We start from the raw sequence: 19,810 nt of genomic DNA on the forward strand, positions 1-19,810 counted from the left end.
TACACACCTTTTGAGTAATGAAGGTTAAGCTTTTGCAGACTGGGAAGGAGTTGGACATCATCATCAATAGCTTTGTTTTATTAAAAGCCTAAATATCTGCAAAGCATCTTATCTGAATTATATCACTTAATTTCACAACAAATTTCATAAATATCATCCCCTTTTTTGCAGATGTGTTAGGAGAGTGAATAAAAAATTATTTGGCCAGGCGTGGTGGCACATGCTTGTAATCCCAGCACTGCAGAGGCTGAGGCAGGAGGATTGTTGTGAGTTTGAGACCAGCCTGGGCTACAAAGTGAGCTCAAGTCCAGCCTGAACTGCACAGAGAGACCCTGTCTCAAAAAGACAAAAAAAAGTTATTTGTGCAAAGTCACATAGCTAATAAAAGGGAGAAGTAGGATTTCTAACCTATGTATCTAACCCTGCTCTTTTCTCTGCCAATCAAGCTTCTCCTACATGAACAATAATAAGAATAGAGAGCAAAGTTTAGATAGAAATCATTGAACTATGGTTAGAATGGAAATGAACAGAGCACAATAACAAAACAAATTTAAAATACCAACTGTTACTGAAGATCCTTCAAAAATAAGCCTGGCAACCAATGAAGGTTTTGTATTTTGTAGATACATTTAGGTAGCATAAATTACTGACTTCCATAGTAATTCAGGATTTCTGCTCTGTTGTGAAGAACTGGATTGAGATAGCTATTCAGAGTGAGATTCAGATCTCTTCACTGTGATATTCAAATTCCCCTCCACTTCAGGCTCAGAAACTGCCTTATCGTTTCACTATCAGTCATAAAGATTTGTCATATAAATCATTACTAGTAGTCAACCTTAGTCAATCCTGACTTATAAGGTGATATGTAATCATGTACAATTAATGCCTTTGGTTTCATCATTGAAACCACTTAGCTGGTTTAAACGAGGGGGATTCTCACAGCCAACTAGCAACCAATAAATATAAATATAAAGTCTTCTAGACTTTATTATGAGGTACCTTGGGGGAACCAGCTGGGAACCACAGCTGAGGCACTTTGGGGGAATCAAGTGGGATGTGATACCAATATGTTGAGAACGATAGTGTGCAAAGTTTCAAAAAGACCAAGGATGACAGGGTGAAACCACTGAATTAACCAGCCACGTAACTAGCTCCTTTACCCATTGGCCTTACTGCATGTGAGAATCCCCCTTGTTTAAAGCAGGTAAGTGTTTTTAATGTTGTGGAGCTATTGCTAAGCTTCCTATCATGAGGAAGGAATCTTTGACTTTTATAAGCTTTAAGTCCTAATTATGTCTGGTCACTGGCATTATGAAAAACTCAAACCAACCACAGAAATGATACGTACTTGTTCCACCAAGCTTTTTTCTTTCATATCAACAAACTTTCCTTACTCTCTTTCCTTAGGAGAACTGCTTCTCAGCTCCTGGACATAGCCTAGCCCTGCTATCTGTCGATGGCTTAGACTTAAGTGACATAAGCCCAGCACCAATTCTATCCCACCTCTAGAGACATAATAGCTACTGTAAGTGTTGCTTTATTCAAGAAAGCAAATACCACTCCTGAATATACCAGCTCATGGCTCTTCCATTTAAACACACAGATTGGAATAGCGTACAGTCACACACTTGTAAGCCAAACAGATACCACAAGTTAACCTTTTCCAGATGTAGGCATTTTCTCTCATTTAACTCACACCTCCAGACTTTTAATATAAAATCAGTTCTGATAGACACTGAAGAATATACAATGAAATGGAGAAGACAGCTAAGCAAACTGCTGTTTTCAACCAGTTTGATAAAAATCATAACTGAAGTGTGTGCTCCACTCTAGAAGTACATATCAAGGTTGGGGATATAGCTCAGTAGCACAAGTGTCTGCCTAGCAAGCATAAGGTCCTGGTTCTATTCCCAATATCAAAAAAAAAAAAAAAAAAAAAAATCACAAAAGTCCAGAAGTAGAGGAAGGAACACAACGCCAACTGGGGAAAGAATTTTAAAATCTGACTGGGTTTTCAGTGTTTCTGTTATTTCATGTTTTCAACCTAGTCCCTGAATCCTAGTTCGATTCAGAAACCTCTTTACCAAAAGGTCCTCATAAAACTTGCAGTGTAATTCTTATAGGATCATTCTTTATTAGGATAATTTTTATAGGGTCATCACATACCTCAGAAGGGCTGGGTTAAGGTGAGAGAGTCTACAAAAAATTTACAAAGGAATAAAACAAGTCCTTGGTCCAACTCTAGTAAGTGTATTTCAGGCGCATTTTGCACGAATATACCTCCCTTTAGAGAAGGCTTGGCTCTTGGTTTTAGTATTCCCTTCTGAGAATCAACACAAAATCTGCAGCGAATGTTACTTAATAACTTCTAATTCACAGCTCTTTGCGTTCACATCAAAACAAGCCACAGGGGCTCTGGACGTACAAGGAGTAAAAGGTACTAGGGGAGATCACAGGAGCCACCAGTGGGTTGCGCTGCTCCAGAGCGCAGACCCCTTAGCCCGAAAGCGGGGGCGACCCGGAAGTGCTTCCTGCCCGCGCCCGGGGTTAGGTTGGAGTCTTGGGGGAGCGGGGAGGGGGGCTGTGCAGGGGCTAAAGAAGCCGTGCCTCTGACCTTGCGGCGCAGAAAGACCGGGTACTGTGGAGTAGGATAATGTAGCTCAATCCATGTCTTTAAAAGTTTGGCCAAACAGATGCAACCCCTGGGTCATCTGTCCCATTGCCCAGGCTCCCACGGGGCCATTCACTGTTGTTAACACCCGCGTGGCCCCGGACTGAGGAAAGGATTCACGAACTTGCCCTCCGACTTCACTAGGTCCTGGGGCTTCTAGCAAGGTCATCATTGCTTAGCGTAGCGGGCAGTAAACCAATTCAACTACGAAAATATTTAACCGGCATCTTAGATAAGATCCCGAGAACCTTTCCTTGAATGGTGCAGAGTAATTTCTCAGAGTTTCACACACGCGCGCGCACACACAATTTATTAGGAAGACTAGAAGACTTTACCTGCTCTTTATTTTTACGAAATAAAGAGCTCACGCTGAAACTGCAGTTAAAAAATCTCCAGGTGTCCCTTGTGCTGTCAGGCCCATCTCTTAACCTACTTTTTGCTTTGTCTCCAGTTTCTAATGAACCTCAGAAGCTAAAGATAAAATTTGCACCTCTTCTGCAAGACTGTCAGGTGAAGCAAGGTGCTTAGGGTAAATGATACGTACATTTAGCCTCCCTGCTCCTGGATTTTCACCCAATTTATAGTCACAACTTCACTCGTTTTTGCAAAAGGAAAATATTTTGAATCTGCTAAAATGTGAATCAACTTCCGGTTGCAGTACCAAACCTACTTTTTGTGACAGGAACTATGGAGTTTTTTTCTTTAATATCAGTTGGTTGAATTCATTTTCTTTGAGATCAGGTAAGTCAGTGATGTCTACAGCCATACCACCCTGAATGTGCCCAGTCTCATCAGATAAGTCAATTGACATTTGCCCCAAAAATGAACTCATATAGAATCCCTCAACGGGATGTTAGATTGCGAGGAGACAGTTCTACCAATCTGAATGGATCAACAGATGAGGTTATTACATTCAATTTAAAAACTTAGTTGAAATTTAAAACTAGTTATGGAATGCCCTATCTTCTTTCTTGGGACCTCTCCACATAATTCAACGTGAAATCAGATTTTTACAGAGCCTTAAACTCATTGGACCACAGGTCAGCGTCATCTAGTGACCATGGGGAGCTCAGTATACAGAGTTTAGAATAAGGATGGAAGCCTCCAAATAAAATTTTGTTGAATGGATGAAGACATCTAACTCCACTGTCCAGCTCTAATGAAGGTGTTCTGTACAGCTTCTCTGCTTGGAACCTTATAATAAAACCCTGACCAGCCTCCTGGTTTTTGGATTCAACTCTCAACTCTTGTTCTGAGATGGAGTGGTACTGAAGTGCAGATTTATAGCTCATCCTGAATTAATTTGCAAGCAAACTTTGTTTACAGTATCTAACACTTTATTTTGGTATCCAAAGTCCTTCAGGAGAAAAACTGGCATGTCTTTCCAGCTTTACTCCTACAGTCATTGTTAATCACCTTCAAAACCTACTGATTCATGCTGCTGAGATTCGCCAGATGCTTTTGGGTAAGGAAGTTGGATGGCTCCTCATCTTTAAAAAAAAATTTAAACACTGCCTTAGTGGAGGTGAAAAGAGAAGGGAAGTTGAAGGACAATGGATTATGGAAAATCATACTTTCCCCTTCTTGTCTGGTTTGACTGTCGATGCCTAGATAGAAGAAGGCAAAGGTTTTCTATAAAGTATCTTCTGAATAGAAAAAACCTAGTTTCCCATTAACAGAAAAAACCTTAGGATCAGTTTCCAGGAGTGAAAACTTAAAAGCAGTAGATTCCATTCATGCTGGAATTCCCACAGATATTGCTGTACCCACAATGCAGAGTACTAACCATTTTATGATCAGGGTGAGCTACTGGGAAAAGCCAGTTACTTCTATTTCTTATAAGTTTATTATGGCAGTTGCCTTTTATTAAACCAATAAGAGCTCACACTGTCATGTTTTACTTGATTGCAAAGTAAAAATGATTCTGCAAAAGCTTCCTTGCTTCCTTTCAGCTATGGCCAGCTATCCTATTTCAGAAAACCACAAGCCCTCACAATTTGACATACTGTCTTATGGAATACAAGAAAAGCAATTCTAAGTTGATAGTAATCAGGGCCTCATCAAAAAAGAAGGTCTCAAATAAGTAATCTAACTTTACATCTCAAAGAACTAAAAAACAAAAAACTTTGGACCAAAGTTAGTAGAAGAAGAAATTAATGGCAGACACCACAGATGATATGACTTCATACATAGAAAATCCTGAAGAACTCCCAAAATTGCTAAAATAAACAATATCAGTAAAGTGAAAGGATACAAAGTTAACATACAAAAATTAGTATCATTATACACTAAAAACATAATACCAGAAAAATAATTTTTAAATCCCATTTATAATATACAAATAAGTTTTAAATTTTGGGAATCATTTTAGCCAAAGAGTTGAAAGAACTATACCCTGAAAACATAAAATATTAATGAAAAAGTTGAAGGTATAAATAAGAATTAATAGTGTTAAAGTACCCACATTACTCAAAGCAGTCTACAGATTCAGCACACTCTGCCAAAATTCCAATGACATTTTTTTACAGAAGTAGAAAAATTTTTAATTCACATGGAAGCAACAAAAGACCCCCAAAGAACCAAAGCAAATTTTAGGAAAAAGGAACAAATCTGGATGCCTCCAGTCACACTACCTGACTTCAAAATATATTATAATGTTATAATAATTGAAACAGTACAGCACTTGCATTAAAAGCAGGCACATAGACCAATGGGGTGGAATAAGAACCCAAAAATAAACCCAAGCATTTACAGTCAATTAATTTTTGATACAGTTATCAGGAACATACACTGGGGAAAGGACAACAACTCCACTAAAAGGTGTTGGATAACTGGATATCACATGCAGAAGAATGAAACTGGGCCCCCATCTCACACCATGTGCAAAAATCAAATGAGTTAAGGCTTACTGTAAGAACAATAACTAAAACTTCTAGAAGAAAACATAAGAAAATTCCATAACATTGGATATGAATTAAAAAGTATAGGCAACAAAAGCAAAAATAGACAAATGGGATTACTTCAAACTAAAACCATCTGTACCACAAAAGAGCCAACCTACATATTAGGAGGAAATATTTGTAAACAATAAGTTAAATCAGGGTTTAATACTCAAAACATTTAAGAAACCTAACCCAATAGAAAGAATACAAATAACCTGTTTTAAAAATGGACAAAGGATCTGAATAAACATTTCTCAAAAGAAGATAATGGCCAATAGGTACACAAAAGGTATGTAAAAATATGTTCATCACTAATCATCAGGAAAATCCAAACCATAATGAGGTATTACCTCACCTGTTAGAATAGCTATTATCAAAAAGATAAGTACTGGCAAGCTGTGGAGAAAAGGGAACCCTTGTATACTTTTGCTGGGAATGTAAATTAGTACAGCCATTATGGAAATAGTATAACGATTCCCTAAAAAATTAAAATAGAACATCCATGTGAGCATTCTCACCAGTGGGTACATATTTAAAAGAAATGAAATCAGATGTTGAGAGAGATACTTGCACACCCAAATTCATTACACCATTATTCCCAGTAGTCAAAATACAGACTTAAATCTAAATGTTCATCAGCAGATGAGTGGATAATGAAAGTCTGGTATATAGATGCATAATAGAATGTCATTCTGCCTTTATTAATAAATAAACCCTGTCCACTGCAACAACAGAGTTGAGCCTGAAGGACTTTATGCTTAGAGAAATAAGCTAGACACACAAAGACAAATAACGCATGATTTCACTTACATGTGGAATCTAAAAAAAGTCCAGCTCATGAAAGCAGAGAGTAGAATAGTGTTTGGTTACCAAGGGCTAGGAATGAACTGTGGAGAGATGTTGGTCAAAGGACACAAATTTTCAACTGAACAGGAGAAACAAGTGCAGGAGACCTACTGTACAGTATGATAAGTACAGTTAATAGCACATGTTACATAGTTGAAAATTGAAGAGAATAAATTTTAAGTGTTCTCACCATACATGCTCACACACACACACACACACACACAGATACGAAAGTTAAGGGTTATGTTCACTTCCTCGATTTAGCCATTCCACACTATATACATTTATCAAAGCATAATGTTGTACATTATAAATATGTACAATATTTACTTCTCGACATTTTAAAGTATAGCATTAAACATACCCTCAACTTAGGAGAAAGCATTCCTTACGGGGGATTCCGTAGTGTAGTGGTCATCACGCTCGCCTAACACGCGAGAGGTCCCCGGTTCGAAACCGGGCGGAAACAACAGGGAGGTTTTTGCTTGTTTTAAGAAGCCAGCCACGTGGTTGCCTGTTCTGAGCACCTCCTCACAAGATGCCGCCGTTCAGCCGCTTTTCAGAGCAAACTGTCGCTGGGACACTCTTTAAAATTGGGAAGGTGAGACTGGCGACACCAGTGTCCCAAATTTATTGTATTTGCCCCTTCTCTTTCCTCTTACAAAGAAATGACTATCAAGTTCTTCTGCGGCCGATTTTTACTAGGCTCGTCCGGTTCTCCATTCATGGCTTTGACAGTCACCAGGTCTGCTGAAATTTGAAAATAATCGTGACCATCAGGTCCCTGACTAAAGTAAAAGTCTGAGAAAAAAGTCGCAGCGTGAGGGGGATTAGCTCAGGTGGTAGAGCGCTCGCTTAGCATGCGAGAGGTGGTGGGATCGATGCCCACATCCTCCAAGGTTTTACATCTCAACAACTACAGACATCTTTAAAACATTGGGAAGCATCAGTAATTAATGATCGGTGGCATAGAAAGACAGAATATCGATGATCCCACAGAAGTGAAGTAGACGGTATAGTTTATTAGTTTTTTTTCTTTGTGCAAGGATCCCTGATCCCAAGGTGCCAGACTGTGTCCGTTTGTTCTTTGTCTCTCTGCTTCCTCCAACAGATTGACTCAAAATGCAACGTACTTCCGGGACGCGCAGGGCCAAGCAGTCAGCCTTTCCAGTCGGGGGACTGAAAAGTAGCGTTCCCAGTAATCAGGAAGTACGGCCGAGACTGTGAGCAAGCAAACCCATAAAAAGGTCTGTGAACTCCTTGGGCACACTCCTGAGTTGTGAGAATGTGGCTCTAATTCACGGATTATGCGACACACACACACACACACACACTAGACTCTAACTGAACTAAGTAACAAACGAAATCCGTACTGGCCACTGGGCTGTATCCCTACTCCAGAAAACTCTGAATAGCACTGGGAAAGTTTTGGAATGGAACTGAAACTGCTACCACAGCACGCAGAAAGACAGTGGATACTTGCAAGCTGAAAACAATCATATATTACCTGCAAAAACAAAAGTAGCTGCACTATCCAACATATTTAAGAAGAAAGTATATCAACATAAAACTCAAAATAGCCAGATAGAATCTAAAATTGTGCAGTTTATGAAGGAACAGGAAATCCTAATTCCCATAGAGACAATAAACTCCAGTGATTAAATGGCATGGATCTTCTAACAAATATTTTAAAGCAGTTGTAATAATGCCTCAAGAAATAAGGACAATTATTCTAAATGAATAGAAAGCTAGGAAGTCTCAGTAAACAAATGAAAGATAAAGGAAGACCAGTCTTAGTACTTATTGCATTAAAAAAAACAAAAAAAGTCAAAACAAGATAAACCAAAGCATTCCGTAGACTCAGTGGACTCAATGCTAGAACAGAAAGCACAGATGCAAAAGCCAATAAACCTGAATAGAAAACAATAGTAATGATTCAATCAGAACAACAGAAAGGAAAAAGTGTTCTTAAAGATGAATAATCTCAGAAACTAACAGATCTAACAGTCACATCTCTTCAGTACCACAAGAGGAGAGTAGGGGTGGTATTTGAAAAGTTGGTAGCTAAAAACTTCCCAAATTTAGTAAAACATACAATTCTATAGAGTCAAGAATTTAAGCAAAGCTCAATCCAGATAAACTACAGGAATCTGCATGGTTTTATTTTCTCATCAGAAATTATGAAAGCCAGAAGAAATTATGGAGGCCAGAAGAAATATTTTTTGAAATGTTGAAAGCAAAGAACTGTCAACCCAGAACTCTTTTTGCAGTAAAATATATAGGTAAAATAAACACATTTTCATTTGAAGGTAAACTGAGACTTGCTAATGGAAATTACTTACACAGAATAAAAATGATACCAAAAGGAAACCTGGAACATCAGGGATGATGAAACAACAACAGATACTTTCATAATGCACTTGGAATAGAGAAAGTACTATACATATAACAATACAATACAGTAGATGATATAGAATACTAAAACAAAAAGTGCAAATAAGCCAAAAGAAGTTAGGAAGTGATAAATGATGAATTAAGGGTGAAAATATTGGAAATTTTTAAAGGCAAATTATTCAATAGTAAACATATCTCTAAAAATATCAAAAATTACCATAAAGGTGAAAGGTTTAAATATATTAACTAAAAGCAATAAATTATCAGATTTGATTAAACATAAACAACAGCCAACTATATGCTAACTATAAGAAATGTATTCCAAATATGATACAGCTAGAGTAACAGTAAAAAGGTGGAGACACAACATACACCAGAGTTCAAGGCAAAGAAATTTACCAGGAGTGATAAGGGATGCTGCATAATCATAAATGGTCAAATGACCAAGAAGACACAACAATCGTAAAGCTATATGCCTGCGGCCACAGAGCTTCAAAGCTCATGAAACCTAATTATCAAACAATAGACCTGAAAAGATCCACAATTGCAATTGCGTGCCTCAATAGGTCTCTCAAAAATTAATAGATCTACTAGATGAAAAAAGGAAAAAGGCAAAGATACTAAAGAAATAAACAATGCCATCAACCAGTGGGACTGTTTCAACAGAGCACATATCCCAGTGTGAGTAGAAGCATGGGCCAGGGGATTGAGAGATAAAGAAGAGCACACTAGCACTAAGGAATCAGGCATGACTGGGGTGAGAAGAATGACATCATAACACATGCTCTAAAATTTCCCAGATGGAAATGTCCCAGGAAAAAGAAAATGGTGAATCTGGAAGTGTAGTGTCACTTGTCCAAATTTTTCCTGAGCAGAGTTACATGATTCTTTCTGAATCCACTGAGCCTGCTGGCACAGGGAAACTCCACAATAATTATGCACAGAATGACTAGAGAGGAAGCAAAAGGTTCCAATGAGATATTCAGAAATGAAGAACAGTTTTTGGTGGGTCACTGGATACGAAGAGCAGAGAGAGGAAGGACTAAACTCACATGATAGGTTCAAGAAAGGGTGGGAATTAGTGTTGAGCAAAGAAAAGCACAAATCCACAATTGGTAGACGTTTGGTAGGTGGATGAATGCACTTGAGCAGAGAAGCAGGGAGATCATAAGCTGGAGCAGAGGAAGAGGCTGCTTCAAATCCAAACATTCTGCTTCTCTGTTCAAGTTTTGCAGTTTGGTGCTCACTCTGAGACTCAGAAATGACATTTAACCTTTCTGAGCCACTCTTTAATCTGAAAAGTGTGGTCAGTGATATATAGGAATTTCTGGTGGGGTATTAGAGAGTCCTTGAAACAGTTCTTAACACAGGCATACATGAATCTTCCTCCTTCATTACCTCCCAGCTCTAACTTCGTGTCTGAGAAGAACAGTTTCGTCTTGGTAGTAACAACTTTCACACTAGAACAAATTCATGAAGAGAGAAAGCCTAATAGGGCTTACCGGGGAGTAGAGTGAGAGGTGTTAAATGATGTCAACAGAAGAAAGACAGAGTGAAAAAATAAAAGGAAAAATTATTAATAAATTATTACATAGTAGATCTATATGTAAACAATAACATTTCAATGTTATTAAATGACTTAAACATATTAATTTAAGAAAAGATTATGTAAGGTTTAAGAATGAACAAAACTTCTGAGGAAGAGAGAGAAGAGCCAGGTTACTGAAACACAAGAGAAAAAAGCCGCAGAAGACATGTGCTACTTCCCTGGTGTCCACACGCAGATGGTTAAGCGAATATGGGAGAGGCTTACAGTGAAGACTACATTGCTTCTGGATATCAAATCCTCCAAGAGCAACATCGGCCGATGCGGCGTGATTTCCAAGCTGCACTGATCGTGTTCTTTAAAAGCTGTAAATTAATAAAGTAGTAATTGGAGAATAAGATTGGATACTTTAAAAGAAAAAAAAGTGAGAACACACATGCCCTCTTAGCGCAGCCGGCAGCGCGTCAGTCTCATAATCTGAAGGTCCTGAGTTCAAACCTCAGAGAGGGCAGAGTGTTTTAGTTGTACAGGATACAAAAGAGGGGAAAGACAAAGCAGGCAAGAGGCAACCACAACCCCCGAAATTAAGAACTACTGAAAAATGGTTTAGTAAAATGCTTGATAGAGAAATTTAGGTTACACCAGGCATATATGTAAATTGTCTTCTACTCCTCTGATGTAGTAATGGCAAATTATGTTCTTCCCAGCCCCTATGCATGGGATGGATTAAGTGAAACCGTGCACTTATTCATCTAACAAATCCTGCGGACGCATCTTATACAGATACTGTTCCAGGTGCAATATTCAAGAGAAAACAAAATGCAAAAACATCCCTGCCTTCATAGAACTACATTTTACTGAGAAGAAATGGACAAAAAAAGCACAAAGGTATAACAAACTGGGTGACTATCTCTAAGGTGACAGAAATGATTACATAACGGGGCTGGGGATTTAGCTCAGCGGTACAGTGCCTTCCTGGCAAGCCCGAGGTCGTGAGTTCAATTCCTGGTACCGGAAAAAAACCAAAAAGAAAATGATTAGATAATGAAAAGGTTAGTATCCTGGAGATAGCTAGGGTACATTCAGCTTTCAAGGGAAGAGTCAGGGAAGTTGTCACCTTGAAGACATCATTTAGTCTCCTCCAGCCATCTCGCTGGGCACCTTGTGCCTAAAGTTTTCCTAATATTGTCCTAAGAGTAATTCTTGCCTATCAAGGCAACTGGGGGCATGAGGACCTTTTGTACATTCTGCCTCAGTTGCTTAGTGGAAGAAATGGTGGTGCATGAGATGATTCGCAGCTCCGGGAGCAGGACCAGAGCCATAGGAACTGCTCAACAAATATCAGCTGCTGCTTTCGTGGCTTCTCCCTGAGATGCAGCCCCTCACGCTGACATTTTAGCCCAGGTGCTCACGAGGAGCTTGAAATAGAATTACTGTACAGACTGAAGTTAGAGCCTTAAAGCTAGCAGGAACCTCTTCCTGGAAAGAAAAGTCTTTCTTTAAGTTTTGCAACGTTGTTGCTGGGTGAGGTAAGAGCCCTATGTGTTAGGTTTAAAAAAAAAAAAAACCCGAGTGCTTTTTGGGAAATCCTGGGGAGCTCTGCCAATGAATGCCCTAATCTGAGCACATCAACATCTCAGTTCAGAGACAAGTGCTCAGGAAGTCGAGATGGTTTAAGCAGTGAAGCCACCAGATTGGAAAGCCTATGCTGGAGAGAAACAATCTGTGAATTTGTAGTTTTCACATCCACAATTTGACTGGACCAAAGTTCTTAAAAACAGGAAGAAATAAAATAATTTAAAAATATTCTTTCAAGAATTTAAAAAATACTTTTTCCATTATTTTAGACTCTAAATTCATACAGATAAGTAGCATTTCTATTTAATATTTTTTCTGAAGGTTCAAGCTGGGGTAATGGGCAGTATACTGAAATGAAAAGCATCGAGGTCAGAATGAGAGGAGATATTGTGTGTGTGTGTGTGTGTGTATGTGTGTGTGTGTGTGTGTGTATAATATGACTGTGTATATAGAAAATCCTAAAAAGAAAACAACCCACTCAAAAAGATTAAACCTAATAAGTGAGTCTTTGGGAGCTGCAAGATATAAAAAATCACATCTATTCCTACACATTAGCAATAAACCACCCAAAAATAAAATTGAGAAAATATAGTTTATTCTTTATTCAAAAGAAATACTTTGGAATACATTTAGAAAAAAAACCCATACAACATATGCTCTTACAAATACATATAATTATTAAATGAAATTGAAGATTTCAATTTCATCTAAAATTTTTGGAAACATATTCTAAGAACAGTACCCCTCAAGTTTATCTATACATTAATTCAATCTGTATCCAAACCTCAACTGACATTCTTGTGTTTTTAAGAAGTTGACAGTCTGATTGTAAAATTCATAAGTCAGTATAAGAGACTCAGAATAGACAAAAGCAATCCTGAAAAAGACTCATATTTCCATATTTGAAATATGGAACTAATGCCTCACTTTTACATCCCATCACTTTTGAAGAAGTTTCCAATGCAACTGGAAAATGGTACTGAGACAACTGGAAATCAAAAAGTAAAGTTGGATACCTTCACTATAAACAAAAATTAACTCAAAATTGATCAAAGACTTAAAGGTAAGATCATAAACTATAAAATTTTAAGAAAAGGAGCAAGCTGAGAAATTAAAGTCTGCATTATTTTTTATTTTAAAATTATATTATTATGTAATATTAATGTCATTATTACTCTTCCACTACCATTCGATTAGACTATAGCCTGAGTTTATTTGTACCATACAGACACATCTGTCTGTAAGACTAATGAGGAGTTCAAATCGGTTACTAGTTTCTTTTTTTCCTAAATGGGGATAGAATGGGATATACCAGTTATTATCATTTGCCATCTACCCACCCATAGGTTAGATTTACCAGCACTCCTTTTGTTTTCCTTTTCCAACATAGAAAGGATTTCATTCAGCACTTAAATTTTTTCCAGAACAATCTTCTGCAGAGGAGATGGATTCTAACCTGGAAGGCAAAAGTTAAATCTAGTTGTCTCAATTCTTTTGCTAGTGATGTTTACAAATGTTACCAATGATGTGCAAGAAAAATATCTTGGGGAAAGCATTTAAGAAATATTTTCTTCAATCATGGAGAAGGGAAGAAGGGAAGAGAGAGAGGCATCCCTCTGGACTTTGCCTTGAGATTACAAGACTGCAGGGGAAGTAGCTGGAGCTTGAGGCCCTTATGCCGAGAATAGAGTCAGTCAATTAATCAGCCCTATAGCTTTCTCTATAATCATTATTGGGTACAACCATAAATCTCATTCTAAATGGCATATGACTGTCTTTATTCTGTGTATGTCTACTGAAAGCAAAAGATTTCATACATAAAAGATTTTAATTCAAACTTGTTCTGATCACTTATTTAGAAAACCTCAAAACCAGTCAATTTGATGCTATAGAAAATATGAGTTTGAGATGTACATGGCTCAATACTTTATTCACTACAGATCAGTGGGGTGGAATTACCTGGAAGGACTTTCTCCCATCTCAGTCTCAGCAAAGTTCAGAGTTTCAGACTTTTCTGACTTTGAGTCTATCAGGTCTGTCCTGCCTTCCCCTCCATCCCGATCCTAGGGATGTATAGCACCACTCTGAGTCTCAAAAATGCATTTAAAAAAATTAAACCAATCAGTCTGTCCAAAACTCTAAATATAACTAACAGTTCAGTACAGCTTTGATTAGATTTAATCATTAAATGACCCATCCCACTTGGGAACCAAACCTGAGAAGTTAGTGTTACTAACACCATGCTCTTACCAACTGAGCTGACTCACTCCTTGGACTCCTAGTTAGTCTTACAGACAGATGTGTCAGTATGGTAGAAATAAACTCAGGCTGTACTCTAATTGAATGGTAGTGGAAGAGTAATAATGACAATATTACGTCTTTACTCTCAACACAGTTAAAGATAAGTAATGAAATCCAACGGGTGTTTTCTTAAATTTGCCTTGAGGTAAGACTCTCTATTTGTTCTAAACCTGACATCCAGTAAAGTTCTGCAGATAGGAGAGTTTACAAGTCATCTGCTTCTGTGACTCATAACCACCCAAAAGGACTGACTTAAGACTGAGTCACCGCTAGTACTGGGTGGATGAACAGAAATCACCTTGTGGCTCTGGGCAATTTCCTGGGCAATTTCTGGGCTTTTTCTATTGGTAGCTCCACAAACACTTCCTGCTCACCCAACCGGAAAGCCACGTTTTTATTTGAAGACACGTTAGACAAGTATGTGTTCATTGCAGTCTTCAACTTCGCATTTCCTTTTTTCTTTATGAAATGGCTCTGTCAGCTGACGCCTTATTTATGCACAAAAAAGGAGACTTTGCTTTAGAGCCCTTACCCGTAACCTTTAGCTAGCAGGGCAACTCTCTGATGCCCCACGACCGCTCGGCCTTCGGAGCTGGACGCCCTCTGTCCCAGGGGGAAAGCTCCTGTCCTCGCCGGTGTCTGTCGTGCAGGGACTCACCGGCAGCAGGGGGCGCGGGGAAGCAGGTCACCCCGTAGCGCCCAAGATGCCCGAGAATCGCCCTACCTGGCTCCATCACAGATGGCAGCCCACGCCTGGCCCCCTCTCCACAGTCCGGCCGAGCCAGCCCTTCTTCCCGTTGCCCCGGAAGCTCTGCTCCTCTCCTCGCGGGTCAAGAAAAAAAATTCCATTTACAAAATCAAGAATAATTCTTGGTTATAAATTTGTCAAAGGGCCAGGTATGGTGGTGCCCGCCTATAAGTCCAGCACTGGGGAGGCTGAGGCAGGAGGATTGCCGAGATTTCGAGACCAGCCTGAGCTACATAAGGTGTTCAAGGCCAGTCTGAACTACATAATGGACCCTGTCTCAATCAATCAATCAATCAATCAATTTATCTTGCAAAAATATTTTGAAACCTACAAAAAATGATTGAAAGAAAACAAAAAGATCTAAATAAATGGAAAACATCGTAGGAAAACATCATAGGAAGACTGTTACAATGGCAATACTCCCCCAAATTCTTTACAGATTCAGTGCAATCCCCAGCGAAATCCCAGCTGACTTCTTTGTACAAATCAATGATCTGATTCTAAAATTCATGTGGGCTGGCATGGTGGCACATGCCTGCAATCCCAGCGCTCAAGAGGTTGAGGGCAGAGGATTGCCATGAGTTCGAGGCCGGCCTGGGCTACATAAATGAATTCAAGGCCAGAGTGAACTACATAGTGAGACCCTGACTAAAAAAAGACAAAAAAAAAAAATTAAAAATAAAATTCATGTAAAACTATAAGAGATCCAAAATAGAACCAAAATATCTTGGAAAAAAGACAGACAAAGTAGAAGAATTAACATTTCCCAGTTTTAAAGCTTATACTCTGTTATGGTTTATGTCTGTGTGTCCCCTCCAAAGCCTCATGCAGTCATGGGGCAGGCTTTTAGAGTTGAATGATTGTGGGTGTGAGAGCTACACCTGCCCTGGGGTGGATAGTTTGCACATGTAAGGGAGAGGAAGAGAGTGCTTGGGGACATTCCTCCCCCATTCCACCCTGGTGTGTGGTGGTGAGTTAGTTGTGTGCTGCCGCCCTGAGATGCAGCTCTCTGCCATGTGCCACTCTGCCTTATAATTTGCCAAGTACGGACTGAAACTTCCACAAACTGTAAGTGAAATAAACCTTTCCTTCCTTAAATTTGGGCGTCAGGTATTTTGTCCCAGCAGTGAGAAAAAAGTAACGAAGACATACTCAAACTTTAACTGGTTAACCAGACAATGTTGCACTGGTACAAGGATAGATGTACAGATCAACAGTATAGAACTGAGGGTCTAGAAATAAGCTTCTCTATCTATAGGCAACTCATTGTTTTTTACAAGAGTGCTAAGATCACCAGTTGGTAAAGTATAGTCATCAGTATATGATGTTAAAGCAACTAGATGAGCACAGGTAAAAAAGTAAAGCAAGACCCTTAACTCACACCATATACAAAAAGTAAGTGAAAGTATATCAAAGATCTAAATGTAAAAGCTAAAACCATAAAACTCTTTGAAGAAATTAAAGAGTAAATTTTCATGACTTTATATCTGGTAAATGATTTTAAGATATGGTGCAAAACAATACCTAGTAAAATAAAAATAAGTTGAATTTCATCAAAATTAAAACCTTTTGTGCTTTGTAAGGCACAAGATGTGAAAAATATAGCCCAGCCCACAAAATCAGAGAAAATATTTTTTATTTTTATTTTTTTATTTTAGAAACTATTTTCAAATGACATCTAACAAGGAACTTTTTCCCAGGATATATAAGAAATGCTTACCAATCAATGTCAAAAAAGCAAGTGCCATAATCCAATTAAAACTGGACAAAGGTCTCAGACATTTCTCCCCAATAAAGCAAAATGACCAATAATCTCATTAAAAGATATCCCAAATGATTAATTATAATGCAAATACAAATCAAATCCATAATGAGATACCACATTATACCTACTACGCTGGATAGAATAACATAGTCAGGCAATAACAAATGTTGACAAGGGTGTAAAGAAGTTGGAAATGTGTACATACTGCTGGTGAGAATGTAAAATGGAATAGGCACTAGAAAAACAAGCTGGCCATTCTTCAAATGGTTAAAGTCACCATACAATCCAAATATACTCCAAGGAGAAGTTAAAATATATGTCCACAAAAAAAACCTATGCATGAGTGTTCATAGCAACATTATTCATAACAGCCAAAGATGGAAACAACTCAAATGTCCACAGGCCTTCAATGATAAGTAATATTGTATACAATAATAAAAGAAGGGGCTGGGGATTTAGCTCAGCGGCACAGCACCTGCCTGGCAAGTGCAAGGTTGTGAGTTCAATTCCCAGTACCGAAAGAAAAACAAGAAAAACAAACAAACAAAAAAAAAAAAAAAGAAAGAAAGAAAGAAATGGGAACCTTATGAACAATTGTTTGGCAAAAAAAAGTTAGACAAAATTGAAAAATTTCCTTAAGACACAGATTACCTAAACATATAAAAGAAAAAATAAAAATATTGAAGAGCCTTGTATCTATTAAAGACATAAGATTTATAAATTTAAAATGTTTCCCAAAGCCACTGGTGGTTTCAGTGATGCAGTTCCTTAAATATTTTTGGAAAAAAGGAATATCAATCAATGATAACATCTTCTAGGTAGAAGACAATGGAATGCTTCCTGTCTTGCTTTATGAGTCTAGCATAAGTCTCAAATAAAAAGCAGAGAAAGTCATACAAGAAAGAAAAATTATATGAACTTAAAGGGAAAAAATGTTTTAAAATATTAACAAATTGAATCCAGCCCCTGGCCTTGCTGTGAGGCTCAGCCCCCTCTTCATCCTTCTCTTTCTTCCATCAGCCCAAATCTGTCTCTGGCACCACTTGCATCAATGCTGCCCTATACTGATCAGAATAGAAAAATAGCTTTCTCATTTCTCAGCCTTTGGGCTAAGATCAAGTGAAAAACAGCTTTGCTGATGTTCTGTGTCCCATATAAGCAGCCTTTCGCATTCTGTTCTTAAGATATAAACTCCCTATAAAATAGAACCATGAAAAAGGGACCTGCAGGTATCCCAAACTGCCTGCTTCCATGAAGGTCAGTAGCTAATATCTGTATCCCCTAGTCTCTCTGAGAATATACCCTCTGGCTCTGCTGCAACCACTTTTCCTCCTCCAGGAATGCTTATGGGTAGATATGCCCATGTGCTATACTCGGGCTCAAGTTTCTTATCATTTGTCCAGTCTTCACTGATCTGAAACCACTCTCTCCTTTGAGTCATCTAAGTCATCAGTATAAGCATTTCTTCATCCCACAAACATTAATTAGGCAAGATCTCTACCCAATGATAGCTATACTCACAAAAAATGACTATGTCCCAATCTTAAATGAGACATCCGCCTGGATGAGAAACAGATTTGGAATCCACTGCAACTCTGGGATGAGTGAGCTAATGTAATCTCCACTGTGGTCACAAAGGAAAGATCTACTCTGCTGACCTTGGGAATTGACAGCCAGGAGAACGACAAAGCAGAATGCAGGGTCCAGTGGACAAAGGAAAATGGGGGTAGGGCGGGAAAAGATTTCAGGAGAACTCCCCAAGAAGAGGCCACTATAGCCTCCACATGTTTTCCCTTTAGGCTGGGAGATCATTGAGGCCTGTGGTTATAGAAAGCCCTTTCTGGACCTTGTCTCGGTCCAGAAAAGTCCACATTTGTAATCCTACTGAAAAGTTATTGGAGGGGCTGGGGATTTAGCTCAGAGGCACAGCGTCTGCCTGGCAAGTGTGAGGTCATGAGTTCAATTCCCAGTACCAAAAAGAAAAAAAAAGAAAAGTTATTGGAATTCTAGCAAGTTAATTCCAGTCTACCACTTCCAGTGCAACGCATGGCGAGAATAAAGACACTAAGGCATTTTGTAGGGTGGGGAGCCAAGGGGGCCCTATGTCTAGCTAGAATTATGGCGAACTGCAAGAGATGCCTCAACCCAGGGTCAAAACCAGGTTTTATTAATTCATAAAGAGGGGAGTGGCTCCGGGATGAGTGACTGTGAGGATGTCAAGAAGTACGCGAATGTCCTGAACTAGGTGAGGTGGGAGACCTGAAACAACCTTTGCAATATGTGGAGAGAGGGAGAGAGATGTGCAGAAAGAGTAATCTTGAGGCATTATCTAATGTTTTGGGGTTGGTGCTTCAGTTCTGAGGTGTAATTTTTTATGCCTCTTATCTCAAGGCTCAATCTCAGCAGTGTGGCTACACACTTATTATTCTGGAGCTGTAGGTGGCGCTTCACTGACCTGTCACATTGCTTTGACAACTACATGTCAACACCTCAGCTAGACCGATTTGCATTGCTTAAAGCCAATTGAGGGGATGAGGAAATATCCTAGCCAGTTCTGTACATATCAATACATGGAAATAGGACCAGGTTTAGCCAAAATGGAGACAACTGTTCTTCTTTCAAGGAGAATCATCCAGGCAGTCCTCTATATGTGGTGATAAATTATGTAAGTTTTGCATGCTACAAACTATCCCAAGGCATGTTGCCTGCATTAGCACACACTTACCATCCAGAACAGGCTACACCACCGTAATTGCTTGTAATCTTACTCGCTGCAGCTGAACTGATGTTCTGTGTGGATCTTTGGCCTCTTTCAACTTGCCAAGAGCTCAGTAAAGTGCATCAGGAATAAATCTCTGGGATGAAATTAAAATTTTCAAGTTTTCTTTACCTCAGCACATCCAAAGTTCCCTGAATCCTATAGAAGGAAAATGCTATGTGTAACCTCAGGAAATCCTGGGCATTCTCTGGGAAACCCAAGAATTGGCCACTATGAACAAACAAGTCTAGGAACCATACT

General features: G+C 38.8%; 3 non-coding genes across 3 annotated transcripts; all 3 read left to right on the plus strand.

The window, feature by feature from the left end:
- Positions 1-6,855: 6,855 nt before the first annotated feature.
- Positions 6,856-6,928, plus strand: Trnav-aac. Its single transcript has one exon. It is a non-coding gene; the product is annotated as a tRNA-Val (tRNA).
- Positions 6,929-7,283: 355 nt separating this feature from the next.
- On the plus strand, positions 7,284-7,356 carry Trnaa-agc. Its single transcript has one exon. It is a non-coding gene; the product is annotated as a tRNA-Ala (tRNA).
- A 3,481-nt stretch (positions 7,357-10,837) lies between these two features.
- On the plus strand, positions 10,838-10,910 carry Trnam-cau. The gene has a single exon. It is a non-coding gene; the product is annotated as a tRNA-Met (tRNA).
- Positions 10,911-19,810: the final 8,900 nt, after the last annotated feature.

The sequence above is a fragment of the Chinchilla lanigera genome, unplaced genomic scaffold, assembly GCF_000276665.1.
Source record: "Chinchilla lanigera isolate Chin_1 unplaced genomic scaffold, ChiLan1.0 scaffold00082, whole genome shotgun sequence".
Lineage (NCBI taxonomy): Eukaryota > Metazoa > Chordata > Mammalia > Rodentia > Chinchillidae > Chinchilla > Chinchilla lanigera.